This window comes from Arachis stenosperma, chromosome 3 (genome assembly GCF_014773155.1).
Source record: "Arachis stenosperma cultivar V10309 chromosome 3, arast.V10309.gnm1.PFL2, whole genome shotgun sequence".
NCBI classification, from domain to species: domain Eukaryota; kingdom Viridiplantae; phylum Streptophyta; class Magnoliopsida; order Fabales; family Fabaceae; genus Arachis; species Arachis stenosperma.
The window spans coordinates 163,631,377-163,645,561 of record NC_080379.1 but is presented as its reverse complement, the minus strand read 5'-3'; the positions used below and the strand labels follow the sequence as shown (position 1 = coordinate 163,645,561).

The 14,185-nt window shown below is 27.6% G+C and overlaps 1 pseudogene; it reads left to right on the top strand.

Annotated features, from left to right (window-relative positions):
• The first annotated feature begins 609 nt into the window (after window positions 1–609).
• On the top strand, window positions 610–3,320 carry LOC130967165 (30S ribosomal protein S3, chloroplastic-like; annotated as a pseudogene).
• The last annotated feature ends 10,865 nt before the right edge of the window (window positions 3,321–14,185 follow it).

Sequence of the window (14,185 nt, the reverse complement as noted above, 5' to 3'; positions counted from 1 at the left end):
ACAATGATTGGCCATACCATTGCTATCCATAATGGAAAAGAACATTTACCTATTTATATAACAGATCGTATGGTAGGCCATAAATTGGGCGAATTTTCACCTATTCTAAACTTCCGAGAACATGCGAAAAATGATAATAGGTCTCGTCGTTAAGGTGAAATTTCATGTTCTTCTAATAATAATAAGATTACTCAAAAATAAAACAATTTCTTTTTTATATTAAAAATTTGAATAAATACTAAAGAAATGAAAAGAAAAATCGATTTGAAAAATAAGAAATGTTTCTTTTTTTAGTAAAAGCATAACCTTACTTATGATAAAGTAAAAACTAGAATCATCTTTAGGTCAAACAAATTCGATCAATTAGAATGTTTATATATTAGAAAAATAAAAAATAAAAATTATATAAATAGAAATGTCTGTTCACAACACAAAATATGAATAGGAATAAATGAGATTTGTGGATGTGGATAAAGAAATGGTTATGATACTATAATTTACGTTTTATTGACTTGAGTATCTTTTCCTAGTTTTTGCGTTTATTCTGCAGAAGCAAATTAAGTCAAAAAGGGATGCTATATTATGTTTTTAAATAAAAAGCTTAATGGATATAAAAAAACAAAGTGCACAACTAGGGCATATCATTTTATGTAAAGTAGTGGAGAATTATGGGACAAAAAATAAATCCGCTTGGTTTCCGACTTGGTACAACTCAAAGTCATGATTCTCTTTGGTTTGCACAACCAATCAATTATTCAGAGAATCTACAAGAAGATAAAAAAATACGAGATTATATCAAGAATTATATAAAAATAAATATAAGAATATCTTCTGGTGTCGAGGGAATAGCAGGGATAAAGATTAAAAAAAATTGATTTGATTCAAGTCATAATCTCTATGGGATTTTCAAAGTTATTAATTGAGGGTAAGCTTGGAAGAATAGAAGAGTTACAGATGAATTTACAAAAAAAACTCAATTGTATGAACCGAAAACTGAACATTGCTATTACAAGAATTGCAAACCCTTATGGACATCCTAATATTCTTGCAGAATTTATAGCCGGGCAATTAAGGAATAGAGTTTCGTTTCGTAAAGCAATGAAAAAAGCTATTGAATTAACTCAACGGGCGGGGACAAAAGGAATTCAAGTACAAATTGCGGGACGTATCGACGGAAAAGAAATTGCACGTGTCGGATGTACGGAGACATGTTTTTTAATAATAAACTTTTCTCGGATAATATTGAAACCTAAATTTAGATGACATTATATATTGTGTAAGTACCTAGAGTATATTAAAAGAGTAGGATAACAATTTGAAGAGAAAAATTATTCTTTGTAAATTTATTTTTAAAAAAATTGTCTTTATTGAACTATTTTAATTTTATTTTTTAGAAATATATCCAAATAAAAAAATTTGCAACAATAATTTACATCCAATACGAATTTTTTTTATTATGCAGTAACAGTAATCTGAGATGATAGATATTAAGGAAGGTAAAAGATAATGATAGAAATTCTGTGAATATGAATTAATGAGATAGAGAGAACATGAATGTATGTGAGAAAAAAGAAGATGAGACAGTGAAAGTTTTTTAATATAGAATAATTGAAATCTAATGGGTAATATTGAAAAGGGTAAAATTGGAAAAGAATTTTGGACACCAAAACAGATTTTGCCATTATATATTGTTATAGAGTTATAAATAAATAATGGTAAATTTTTATGGTTATATATATAAGGCAATTCGAACCCCAATATTTATTTAAGCAGCCAAGAAACTAGAAATAACTCAATCAACCAAATTGGTTATAGAATTCTCACTTATGATAAGATTATATGAAATTTTTATAAGCGGTACAGTATATTTTTTGTTTTTAAAATTTATAAAAAAATTTAAAAATACTCCTATATTTTATTTTTATTTCAATTTTATCCCAAAATTTTTTTAATTATATCAAATATATCAATCACAGCTAATTTTTCAAAAAATTTAAGACTAATTTAATAAAAATTTTATAGGAATAACCTTCAATACAAATAAATTAGATATAATTGTCATGTATTATTACTTGATTGGTCCTAAATTTTTTAAAAATTCAGTTATTATGAATATATTTAATACAAATCAAAAATTTCAGAATTAAAATAAAATAAAATTCATTGACAAATTTTAAAAACAAACAAATATATTTTATCCTCCTTATAAGAGGTTACTTATTCATGTCCTCAACAATTATACTTTTCTTTTTTTTTCCTGGCCTTTTATTCCGTCATACTTTTTCAGTTTTCTTCGCTCCTTTGCTTTTGGATCATCTTCCCTCCTTTTTTATAGGCCCGTGATTAGGCCCATTAGGATAATAATCTGCTTTTGCTTCTCAATTTCAGCAACAATTGACCCAAAAATACTCAACAGCAGACAACCCATTAATTATACTTTGTAAAACAATCGAAATAAATCATACGAACAACTCTAAAAAGCAAGATCTTACCAAACAAATTCTCGACCCAACAAACATAATGTAGTGTTTTTCTTAATTGAGTTTTAATGGACTCCATGTATTGATCCAAAACAAAGCATGGTATTCACTCTTAACACCAAAATAAATAAATAAATAAATGTACACCAAAAAAATAAATAAATAAATTACCAGCCAAATTGAAAATTGTTTTCTCAATATTTTTCATAATATGCACCTAATAATAATAATAATAATAATAATAATAATAATAATAATAATAATAAGGAGAAGAATATGTTTTCTGTGGTACGGTGGCAGAAGGAGCTTGAACCGTTGGGTCTGCTGTTTCTTTTGAACAGCACATTAGGGGTCTACGCACGTGGACTAGTACGATCACTTGTTCTAGTTATTGTCTCAGCCTCTCAGGGCTCTGGAAAAGAATAAAGGGAAGAGAGAGAGTGCAGTTTTTTTATGTTTTATCCTTTAAAGAATAATATATAAATATCATATAATAAATTTATAAACAAATTAATATATATATTCAATTTGAATCTAGAAAAATAAAAAGAAAAAAATTGTATCGGTTGAAAATTTTAACTATTAGAGTTTTTGTCAAATCGAATCAGTTTATATAATTTTTTTAATAATGAATATAAACAACTAATCATATGAAATAAATATAAAATAGTAAAAATATAAAATTTAACTATTTTCAACCTAGACAATAAAATTTTCTTTCTTATGAAATTACATTATGAAACCAACATAATCCATATTGTGAAAAAATCGAAACCAATTTAGGTTTATGGTGAGTGGCTAAGAGAAGGGAAGTTGAATCTTAGCCCCTTTTTTGCTTGAATATACTTTCTGGTCTTTGATGATACTTTTCTGTTTTTGTCTCGTTCCTAGCCACGAGATTTTTTACTTTTGTCTCGTCATTTGGCACGAGACATTTTTTATTTTAGTTCCTGTGCAGCAAAAACAGAAAATGAAGAAGTAGAGAGAGAAAATTACACCCAGATATATCCTGGTTCAGCTGCTAAGTACAATACAGCCTACATCCAGTCTCCATCACAACAATGATGGAATTTCACTATAATCATCCATATTACAAATTGTAAAGTGCTAACCAAACTTACAAGGGGATTCCCACAAAATCATGAAACACAACATAGATGAACAAAGGAATTCTAAGGACATCTATGACTTTTTCTTTTAATTTTGCACTCTCTGCCTTTTTCCGCTCTATGGCTTTTTCATACAAACCTCACTGTTTGTCTTTTTTCCATGAGACTCAAGACATGACAAAATTAAACAGAAAAATACTAAACAGAAATCATTGAAGGAGAAGAACTTCTGTTAGCTTGGGTAGCTATAAGAACTCTGCACTTCTATCCTTGCTTCAAACCATGGCTGTTCACCCTTTTTATAGAAGAGTGAAGCCTCCACAGTTGAAACCAAACAAACAAAGCTTAACTTCTTCTCCATGCAGAACAAACCGGTTCAGCCAGAAAGAGAAAGGAGGTTATCCATGCAAAAACCAACATGCAAGTACCTCTAGTCCTTCCTTGGTCATCACCCTTCATCAATCCGAGCGCTCCATCCTTGGCTTGCTCTCCAAGATGGATTTCTGGCCCTTGATGCTTCATGATGATGATGGCTTCATCTGCTCCAATCTCTGCCTCTTCCATCACTTCGCCACTTTAGCTACTTCCTGTGGTGGTTGAGTAGAATCAGAGACAAGCCATCCTCCAAAGATCTTCCTTGCTGGCCGAATCTTCATCAACCATTTTTGGTATGAAGAAGCCAAGATCTCATCACAGAATCTTACCATAAGTGATGCAGATCTTAGCCGCAGCATACTTTTCTTTTGTTATGTTTTCTCGCCATCATTAGTTCAATGGTCTTAAAGCATGCATCTTCTTCTTTCTTTTGGTTGTTGAACATTGCTTCCATTGTTTCCTGGGTAATGACCGAAGCAAAGAAAGAAAGAGATGAGAGAGAGAATAGGCAATCTTGGAAGAAAAGCAATTAAATGAGTTAAACCAATTAATTGGTAGAAGTTGCTTTTACTTCCCTTAGAGTGGCATGTAGTAAGAATCATAATGATTCCCATCAAATTAAAGTCAAATTCTCTCTCATAGTTCCCATGCAATAAATGGTAATGTAATTAATTTGAAATCCATCACATGGTTGGGATTGAGATTCGTTGGAAGCAAACATTGCTTTCATTCAAATTTGGTTTCGGACCATCATGCTTGCCTTCAAGCAAATTGAATTTTGGGCTTGTAACAACAAAATTCATCCTGACCCATTTAACACATCATAAATTCAGCTACATATATTAAACCATTTTTGTACCAAAGCCGATGGATTTAACCAATTGGGCTTAAGTAACAATTTCGGGCCCAATATCAAGAATAATAATTCAGCCACAACAAACAAAATATTTTTACATCAATGCTAAATGTATTCATAAAACACTTGGACTTGCAATTTTTTCTTTTATTTTCGGCCCAATAAAAAACCTGCACAGCAAAATTAATTTAATTAATATATCAATCAAAATTAGATTAATAATTTTGCTGTTAATAATGTTTGATCATCATCAATTTAAATTAGAGTTTTCCAAACTCATCGTGATCAAACTATGGCTATATACAATTGGTAAAAATTAAAAAAAAAAAAGATTATTTGTCAAAGTTGTTCAAAGTTTAATAAAATAGTTAAAGAATTTGAATATGCACGATGGCTTTGACTATGAATGCAAGATGTTATATTACAATATATATAGTTAATGACTTAGGTATATTCAAACTAGAGAATCGTTATAACTGCAACTCATGTGTTCATATACATGCATGATGATGATTAGTGGCTTGATTGCATTTAAATTAGAAGTTTGTGTGAATTCAACTTGTGTGTTCACATAAATATGTGGTGGCAACTTTCACATTAGTTGCTTATATAAAAACTAAGAGTTTGGTGATTTACATGTATAACTCCACAATGTAGTTAATCAAGCTTTAGAATTAAATTTTGTATATTTCAACTTTTGTATTTTCTTTTTATACTGTGAAGAGTATTTGTACTTGTTTAAGAATATATATCATTTGGTTTAGTACGATATGATAGGTATTTTAATTAATTTTGGTGTATTTAATACTAAGGTTAATTTGAATGTTTGATATTTTTTTTTTATATCTCATTAGAGATTATGATTTAGGTGAAATTATAATCACCTGTTTTATATCTTTATCATAATTTATAACAAAATATTTTATCTTTGTCTATGTCGTCCATAGTCATTAAGTTGAATTTCTTCAAAAATAACATAACAATTATGTGAGTCTTTGTGAGGTCTTCTGATCTAATTAACCTCCATGGTCAAGTAAGCATTATTCATGAGCTCTTCCAACCTCTCCTTTGACTCACTCCGACATATTCTGCCTCATCTGATGCAACAATCACCACCACTTCCACCTTCCAACGCCGCATCACTATTCAACCAAGAAACCGTCCTCCATGAATTGTCTTTCTCAATGATTATTGGAGGCATATATAATAAAGACTGGAAAATAGAATTTGCCTACATGAATAATAACACACAAAGGTTAGGTAAAAATATGAAAGATTAATATTTTAATTCAAAATATGAAAGAACATTGGAGGAATATAACAGGTACCCTCTATTATATAGAAGAACAAATTGGTGACTAATTTTTAGAAGGGTTTTATTACACATTCAAGCGTTTTATCAACAAAAGTCTAACTAAATTAGTTTAACCCTAATAAATTCATTTATGCAACGTATACGTGAATTACATATTTCTTTTTTTTGTATTTTTTTTTATTTTTGAGTGTTTTTTTTTATCGTTGTTTTTTTATTATTGTTTCTGTTTGCTGTATTTTTTCATTTCTTCTTCGATCCTCTTCCTTTTCTTTTTGGTTATTATAATATTTTTATTTTCTCTTCTTTATTTGGTTTTTTATTCTTTTTTTCTTATTTTTATTTTTATTAGAAAGGTAAAACAAAAAAAATAAAAAAAGATAATAATGAATAAGTAGAGGAGGAGGATGAACAATTTTAAATTGTGCAGAATTTATTTATAAAAGTAACATCAAAATTTTTTAATCATGACAGATGAAATTTTTTAATTTTGACATTGAAATTTCTTAATCATGACCCAGGTTCTTATTAAGATGGTGAAATAAGAAAAATGATGAGAATATAAAAGAAAAAGATAAGAAAGGAGAGTTTTAAATTGTGCAAAATTTATTAGAAGTAACATTGAAAAATTTTAATTATAACACATAAAGTTTCTTAATTTTGACACCAAAATTTCTTAATCATAACACAAGTTCTTGTTAAAAAGGTGAAACAAGAAGAATGATGAGAATGTGAAATAACAAATAAAAAGAAGATGATGACGAAGAAGAAGAGAAAGATAGGAATGGAAATTTTGAATTTTGTAAAATTCATTAGAAAAATAACACTTAAATTTGTTAATTGTGATACACGAAGTTTTTTTAATTTTGATACTGAAATTTCTTAATCGTCACAAATAAAATTTCTTAACCAATTTTTTTTATCATTGACTTAATTGAATAACATTGAACTCATATATAAGAGATTTAACTATTTTTGTATCATTTGTATTATTGTATTTTTGTTGTTTTAAAATAAATTTAAATATATTTTGTTAGTTGAGTGAGTTAAGATTTTGAATATGACAATATGTAGTTCTTTAAAGATTTCTTGTGTTATTTACTTATTTATTAAAAATTTTGATGTTATTTTTAATAAATTTTTTGTGTCATTAATCGAAAATTTTTACTGTACTTTTATTATTTTTAAATTAATTATATGATACTGAACTAAAAGAAGAAAAAGATAATAATAATAATAATAGTAATGATGAAGATAAAATAATAAGAGGAGGAAGAAAAGAAAAGAGATAATAATAAAAGAAGATATGATAATAATAACAATATTTATGAGATAATAACGAAAGTAGAGATAAAAAAAAAAGAACAAACACAACATCAATAATATAATTGCACTAATATAAATTTGACTTTATTAAATTTAGTTAAAATAAAAATACTTAATTATTTAGAAATGCATTTCTGTTTTTAGAATACATGTGATGAAATGATTGATAGTAATTAGTAAACCTCACTTAACTTTTGTATTAAATACAACAATTGACACGTCAACATAATATATCCAACTAATAATAAATTAATAATGACCACTTAATAAGTCACTACTAACTACATAACTATGCGAATACACTAATTTACTTTACCAACACTCTCAACCTTTTTCAAATTCATTAAATCATTCGTAACTCTATATTTATGTATGGCTAAAAAACCTTAATAAGCTAAGTCAAGAATCATATAACGTAAATATGCCAAAGTGAAAATCGTTTCAGCCATAAGTCAAATTATATTTTTATATAATTTGAACCATGCTGGTTCGAATTCCATTTCTACATCATTCGAACCAGCTTGGTTCGAATTACACACAAACACACGCACACACATAATTTGAACCAGCTTGGTTCGAATTACTCGAATTACACACAAACACACGCACACACTAATTCGAACAAGCTTGGTTCGAATTACACACAGTAATTCATGGTATAATTCGAATTATGCTGTTAAAAAATTAATAATTTATTTAAAAAAATTTATTAAAAAAATTAATAATTTAAAAATTAAAAAATATATATATTTTTATTTCATACGTTAAAAAAAGCTAACAAAATATTTAATTACGAGACTTCTTTAAAATATTAATGAGCTATCAATTCGAATTTCATACAATACTTTTCTGTCCATTTTTAATAGTTCATGAATATTTTTTAATAAATTTTTTTAAATTATAGTACAAAAAATATTTTATTCTATGCAAAATAATTTAAAAAAAATTGCTTAAAAAATGTTAGGAGTACTATAAAAATTTGTAATGTTATAATAACTTAGGTAAATACATGCATGTACTCAAATTTTAAATAAAATATTCTACATAGTCAATAATAATTTAGAAATGAAAGAAAATATTTTATTCCATACAAAATAATTAAAAAATATATTTTATTCTATACAAAATAATTTTAAAAAATGGCTTAAAAGATGTTATGAGTACTATAAAAGTTTGTAATATTCTAGTGATTTAGGTAAATATATGATAAAAATATTTTTTCTTTAATTTCTAAATTATTAGTGACTATGTGGAGTATTTCTTTAATGTCCTAAGTCATTAGGACATTACAAATTTTTATAGTACTTCTAACATCTTTTAAGCCATCTTTTAAATTATTTTGCATAGAATAAAATATTTTTTTGTGGTATAATTTAAATAAATTTATTAAAAAACATTCATGAGCTATCAAGAATGGGCAGAAGAGTATTGTATAGAATTCGAATTGCTCACCATATCATTTGAATCAGAGTAATTCGAATCATGTAATATCTCACCATATAATTTAAATAATTTTATTAAAAAATTATCATGAATATTTTTTAATAAAATTATTTAAATTATATGGTGAGATATTACATGATTCGAATTACTCTGATTCAAATGATATGGTGAGCAATTCGAATTCTATACAATACTCTTCTGCCCATTCTTGATAGCTCATGAATGTTTTTTAATAAATTTATTTAAATTATATCATAAAAAAATATTTTATTCTATGCAAAATAATTTAAAAAATGGCTTAAAAGATGTTAGAAGTACTATAAAAATTTGTAATGTCCTAATGACTTAGGACATTAAAGAAATACTCCACATAGTCACTAATAATTTAGAAATTAAAGAAAAAATATTTTTATCATGTATTTACCTAAATCACTAGAATATTACAAACTTTTATAGTACTCATAACATCTTTTAAGCCATTTTTTAAAATTATTTTGTATAGAATAAAATATATTTTTTAATTATTTTGTATGGAATAAAATATTTTCTTTCATTTCTAAATTATTATTGACTATGTAGAATATTTTATTTAAAATTTGAGTACATGCATGTATTTACCTAAGTTATTATAACATTACAAATTTTTATAGTACTCCTAACATTTTTTAAGCAATTTTTTTAAATTGTTTTGCATAGGATAAAATATTTTTTGTACTATAATTTAAAAAAATTTATTAAAAAATATTCATGAACTATTAAAAATGGACAGAAAAGTATTGTATGGAATTCGAATTGATAACTCATTAATATTTTAAAGAAGTCTCGTAATTAAATATTTTGTTAGCTTTTTTTAACGTATGAAATAAAAATATATATTTTTTTAATTTTTAAATTATTAATTTTTTTAATAAATTTTTTTAAATAAATTATTAATTTTTTAACAGCATAATTCGAATTATACCATGAATTACTGTGTGTAATTCGAACCAAGCTGGTTCGAATTATGTGTGTGCGTGTGTTTGTGTGTAATTCGAACCAAGCTGGTTCGAATTACGTGTATGCATGTGTTTGTGTATAATTCGAACCAAGCTAGTTCGAATTATGTAGAAATGGAATTGGAACAGCATGGTTCGAATTATATAAAAATATGATTTGGCTTATTGCTGAAACGATTTTCACTTGATTCTTGACTTGGCTTATCAAGGGTTTTTATCTTTTATGCATTGTATGTTTTTCGTAATTAAATTATTACAACATTTAATTGAAAATATGAAGCTGCACAGATAAATCCTAGTATTGCATGTTGTAGTTAAAGCTGAAATGAAAAAAAAAAAAGAAGATTAATTTTGTGACAAAAGATGAGATAATAAAAGAAATGTAATAGAAAATGAAAGGAGGTGTCGTTTGTGTGTTGGTGTGTGTGTGGTCATCCCATGCAGTTACATAACTTCTCAGCACTTACAAAGACTGTATAGAAAACACAGAATGCAAGTCCCTGATGATGAGATACACAATATGGCATTTGCTATGCTTGTTATGTATCTTTTTCTTTCTTCTGATGTTTCATGCATTTTGGTACACAGTACCACTATTGAGTCAGAGAGAGACGACAGTGTGAGACAGAGAAAGAGTCCAAATTTGTGTAAAAAGCATATTTAAGCATCAAACAACCCTTTCACTGTGCCTCTCAAAACAACCATTTCTTACGACTTGTTCACATCCATCCATGGGAAACTGAGACCAACCATATATTGCAATTGGAATTCAATCTCCAACAATGAGGTCATCTACTTTTCTGTCCTCCTTCTTTTATTTTATTTTTCTTTTCTTTTATATATCATTCATCAGTAGTAATTAATGTATGTGTTACTGCCGGTTAGGCTGTGTTATGAGTTATGACACTCTAAAAAGTATCGCTTAATTTGTTTAAAAAAAAATTAAGAAATTAATATTTTATTTAAAAAATATATAAATAAATAATTTTTAAATATTTAAAATTTGTTATAAAAATAAAATAAATAAAAATTAAAAATTAAATAATATGCACTGTAGAATTGACCAAAGTATTGTTATATCTAACTATATGTGGCATCATAACCTTTTTATATTTCATCCCTTTTTTGGGATAAATACAATTACTCACGAAAAGTCAGTAACATACACCAATAAATGTATACGTAATTATGAAACCTAGTAAAGGAATAGAATATTCAAATTTCTGGTTTGGCAAAATATTTTTTATTTTTGTTTTTAATATTTGCTATTTTAAAAATTTTATAAAAAATTAATTATATATTAAAAAATATTATTTTATTATTATTATTTAAATTCGTTCTCATCACCATGATGATGCACTCACACACTGCAATCTCAGCTCTAGATTTTCATATTCTGGCTGCCCCATGTTTGAATTGACCATTTGGGTTTGTAAATTGTCCTTTCTATGTTATCTATTTGTTACAATCCACATGCATGCCTCTGCAATGCTTCTTATGGGAAATTATTATATAACCTTAAAAATTGTAATATGTATGTAGTGTCACTTATTTTAATTTTTAAAATATTAAATATATTATCACATTCTTTTTTAAAAGTTTAACTTTATGTTATTATTATTTTTACGTTAGTTAGGCAAGCCAAAAGCTAGCTATCATAAATGAGAAAGTTAGTTATGTAACATCAAGTATAAAATAATCTTATAAAAATTATACTTTAAAGATTAGTTTTAGTGGTGAAGAATTAAAAATCTTATATGACGTCGTCTAATTTACTTTAGATATAAGTGATAATAGTCATGTATTATAATTTGATGTCATATATATTTTTTATAGACCTATTTAATTTTAAACAATTTTCAAAAATAATAAAAAAGAGACAAGGATATGGAATTAACCTTCATAATTTCTCCTTTGAATTGCTGCATTTCCGAGACTGTTGGCTCATCACAGTAAATATTCCTGCAGCTTTATGTAAGAAGTTAGATTGGTAGCACCATTTATATTTTGTTCTTAGAATACTATATATTGCCACTATTCCCAAATGCAAACAACTCTTTGTGGTTAATGCATTTGGTCCACAGAGCTGACTAGACCATGTTGAACAAAATGATTTCTACTGTCCAAAATGAAATCTCTTCTCTTTATTTGCAATAATTAATTTCTCTTTATTATATATACGCATTTACACTCTTCTGTATGTGCCTGTCCTCACCCATGATTATTAAGATGTAAAAATTTATTTTATTTTTTGCTTTTTACTCCCTCGTCACATTCATTTCCCAATCTTCCCCCTCCAAAATTAATCCCAACGGAAAATAATTAAAGAAAGAGAATGTTTTTTTTCACCGGTTTTTTTCTACTTAGATGAAATGATGTAAGAGTGATGTAAAGAAAATAATTTAAAAATTTCACCACCCGTGGCATGGCCTAAGGGCATGGTTTATTTAGCTGTTACATTATCCCTACCTATGCTCTAGTCTTTATAGCCTTGAAGTACATACAGTCCAACAAGTTTGACTCTTTTTAACTTCTAAACACTGTGACTCTAGGGTGTTCGTGGTGTAATTTTTTTTAACTGTTTTTTAAATTAAACTATAATTTGAATACTCTACATCTTCCTATATATTTGTGTAAGTTGTACGGTTCTTTTACCGTTTTACATGGCTAAAGCAGGAGTAATAGACACAGGCTTTCATATTTAAGACTCTGCTGTCCAGTGCAGTTAGCCAGTTACCTTGCAAAGTGCAAAGAATCAATCTTTTCTCTGAATTCTGTAGTCTATACTTGCACGAAATTTGAGCATATTTTGCCCAAGGCTTATTAGTAGCATAATATGCTTTATATTTAAAAGAATTTCAACTTAATGACACACAAAAAAATAAATAAATAAAGGAGAGAAATAAAAGAAATTCAAAGACCACTTATGGTGTTTTGGGAAGTGTATGTTTCCCCCAAGTTCTCGGATCTGAATCAATAATCAATCCGATCAAAATGTTAAATTACTATGTAATTGATTTAATTGATGGATCATGAATTGAATCGTTTAAATATAATTAATAAATATAATTTTAAAAATATAATTTAACTTCGTATGTGTTATATATTAAAAAAAAATCACACCTGATAAAAAGTAGTTTGGCTTAGTGATTGTAAGTCTTTTTATTTTTACTGGAAATATGAAACAATTAAGCAAAAAAGAAAAACAAAGTCCTAAGGGACTAAGGAGTCGTAGGACTATTCTTTTGAATACTCATTTTAAATTCTTTTTAAGATACTGAAAGTTCTACATGCTGCGAATGCAATCTTAACGCCATTTTTGCTATAGTGTCCGCTGCTGTGTTTGTATTTCGCATGATTAAGTAAAAATTAATACGTCATTTCTAAGTCATGATATCTGACTTTAAGCACCAAAAAATCTACACATCCAACATTAATTATCATGAAAATTGTTAAGAAGAGTGATAGGGCCAGCAGATTTTGTGATTTGTAACCATCAATTAACCATCATCAGTATTTTTAATGGTGCAAAATTACATTTAATGGTGTGGGATTACTCACTTTCCTTTTGATGGTTAAGTGTTGGCCAGATTTAATAAAAGTATTGACCCCTAAACTTTCTCAAATGTTAAATGAGGTGTTTATTTTTATTAAGTTTTCCAAATTCGTGTGCCAATGATTAATTGTAAATACACTCCACACCGATTCTGACCCGATAATTCTGATTTAATCGATCTTCAAACTCAAATGACTAGAATATAAAATCAATTGGATAGAAGTCTGGATCGTTAATTTTTTAGTTAAATTGACTAATCCGGTTCATGTTTATAACATTGGTTTCAACACCCTCATTAGGAATGTTAACGGGGCACGGGGTGGGAGATACCTTCCGTCTCCATTTCCGTTTTTCGCTGTGGGAGAATATTGCTCTCCATCCCCATTCTCCACATGGCCTCATTTTCCGTGGAGACCCCATTTTCTATCTATCTGATAGTTCTAACTAATTATTAATTTTCATATGAATAGAGTTGCAAATATCAATCTTACACAAAAACAACAAGATTGTAACTTCTTTTGAAATGACACAGTGGGGGACGTAACGGCGAGCCAGAAGGCAGAGCAGTAGACGAGGTGGGAGACACGACAACAGAGGAAAAAATAGACATGACGGCAGAGTTATGGAACAGAATGCCGCAAATAAAAAGCACGACGCGGTGAGGGTGATGGCACGGTGAGGTGTGACGATGCGGTGAGAAGGGAGAGTGGCGAGGGGGTAGCTGCAGAGAGGT